Source organism: Balaenoptera ricei, chromosome 11 (genome assembly GCF_028023285.1).
Source record: "Balaenoptera ricei isolate mBalRic1 chromosome 11, mBalRic1.hap2, whole genome shotgun sequence".
NCBI lineage: Eukaryota > Metazoa > Chordata > Mammalia > Artiodactyla > Balaenopteridae > Balaenoptera > Balaenoptera ricei.
In genome coordinates, this window is record NC_082649.1 from 11,479,573 (window position 1) to 11,482,077 (window position 2,505).

Consider the following 2,505-nt stretch of genomic DNA (forward strand, 5'->3'; position numbering starts at 1 on the left):
TCTATTCCCCGTGTGATTTTTCTATCAGAGATCTTACTTTTAAGCACGCTGTTTCTATTGTTTTGTTTTGTTTTCTTCCCTTTAAAATCCTGCCTTCTCCCCATGGGGCTTATATCTGTATCTGATGTGGCCCAGAGAGGGACCCGTCCCCATTTGGAACCCCCAGCTCCTGCAGGCACCTGGTCTGCGGTCCTCAATGCACTTCGAACACCGCCTGGCACCCGGCCCAAGTCCACAGTCCTGTATCCATAAATCTAAAATCCAGAAGTCTCTGAAAACAGAAAGATTTTTATAACTGCTTTGGTGTGAAGTGATATAAGGCTCCATTTATCCCACTTAGTGTGAATATTCATGTATTTTGCTGGTACAGGACTGTGGAAATATTGATGTGTTTGATTCCCAGGGTGTTGCCTCAGAGTCCTCTGGGATGTTATCAAACATTTGGTTTATGCACCATAGTGCCTTGCTAAAATCTGAAACATTCTGAATTCTGAAACCTATCTGGCCTCCAGGGCTTCAGATAAGTGACTGTGGACTTTGCATGTTCCAGTAAATACGTGCTGATTGAACGTCTGACCCGCTCCTTCCTTCCTACACCCGGGTTTCCTTGCAGGTCAAGTTCTCGGTGATGTCTCCTTCCTCTGCGGTAGCAGCTGTCTCCAGGCTTCACGCGGACAGGCGCAGTAGGACCAGCGGGGACAATCCACACGTGGTCAAAAGCTGGGCCCTGACTGCCTGTGGGAGTGTTATGACACGAAGTTCATCCTTAGTATCACTTAAAGAAAAAAAATAGATAGACAAAATATTTTCATATCTGAGCAGGCACTTGGGGCCAGCTAGTTAACGGAAAAAGAAAACAGAACAACAATGAAAAAAAAAGAATTTGATCTTGCTAGTAGTCAGTTACAAACACCTGAATGGATAAACACTGACGCTCCAGCCATACTGAATCAGCGTTAGATGGGTGTTCTAGAATCCTTTTTGTTATTTTACTCTCCCTCCTTTTTCCCTTCTCTCTCTGCACTGCCCAAGGTCTGGGCTCTACTCCCGGTGTCCCAAATGGACATGGTTGGATTCATCAAGCCTCTTTCAAGGCCCTGTTTCTACCTTTGTATTTGTATATAGGATTTCTACTCCCTCAAAACGCCTCCCCCCCGCCAAACTGACTAAGCTCTGGGCCCTACAACACATGGATGCTCTCTAGGGAGCTGACAGGCATCCCCGGCCCCAACCTGGGGACCTGTGGGGGCTCCCTGCCGTCTTAAGTTTTTCACATTCTTCCTGGTGGAGCAACTATATGGCAGACCTTCCTCATGCTGACAACAATGGCTTCTCACTTCATGACTTGAGTTTTTTATGCTAAAATACTCTCTCCCTTCCAGGAGTCAGAGGCCCGAGAAAATAAGTGACTTAAAGGAAAGTCTGTCTCTTGAGTTAGGCATTTTTCTCTTTTTAATGGTTTTTTGTTTGTTTGTTTTTTGTTTTTACTTAACCATATTTGCTTATTTATTTATTTTTATTTTATGGCTGTGTTGGGTCTTCGTTTCTGTGTGAGGGCTTTCTCTAGTTGTGGCAAGTGGGGGCCACTCTTCATCACGGTGCACGGACCTCTCACTATCGTGGCCTCTCTTGCGGAGCACACGCTCCAGACACACAGGCTCAGTAATTGTGGCTCACGGGCCTAGTTGCTCCGCGGCATGTGGGATCTTCCCAGACCAGGGCTCGAACTTGTGTCCCCTGCATTGGCAGGGAGATTCTCAACCACTGCACCACCAGGGAAGCCCTTGAGTTAGGCATTTTTGCTTTCACTTATGGATGAGAAAGAAGTTGCTCAAGCGCTGAATGAGTCATTTATCTAAGATCACAGAGCTGGTTAGAAACCCAGTCAGAATTTGAACCCAGGTCCTCAACTCCTAAACTGCTGTTTCTTATTCTATTCCATATTTCTAATCCAGCAGAGGCATTCATTTGAAGAAAGAAATAAATCAGGTTTTTCTGGTCAGAGCTAGTTAAGAAGCACGTGGGTCTTTTTGAGTAACCGAGACCTCATGTTCCCAGCATTTTCAGTAAAGACATAACTTTTGAGGCTGTGTTCTCTCCTTTCATTTTTTTTTACACTAATGGGTGTTTCAGTAGGAACGGGATTCCCACATTTCAGATTCTAATGTGCTTACTCCACTTCACGATGTTTGGCTTAATTATTAAGAGTGCTGTGAGGCGTGACGCCAGAGCAGTCCCAACGTGTCTACGTCCTGTGCGTGTGGATATTTGTGCTCGTGGCAGGATGGAGAGGCCAGGGAGGCCAAGAGGCAGGGGGTTGAGAGGCAGGACCTCCTTGTCCCCCATCTGTGACATGGTGGGCTTCCAGGTGAGGATCCAGTGGGGTGTGCAGTGCAGAGGTGACAAGGAAGGGACACTATTAGTTTGGTAGGGTTGCTGTAACAAAGTACTACAAACAAATGACGTAAAACAACAGAAATTTACTGTCTCACAGTTCTGGAAATT

The 2,505-nt window shown here is 46.0% G+C and overlaps 1 long non-coding RNA gene across 1 annotated transcript in view; it reads left to right on the top strand.

The window, feature by feature from the left end:
• LOC132374357 (uncharacterized) overlaps positions 1 to 2,505 on the top strand; it is a 223,358-nt gene that overhangs the window by 206,540 nt on the left and 14,313 nt on the right. The window lies entirely within an intron of this gene.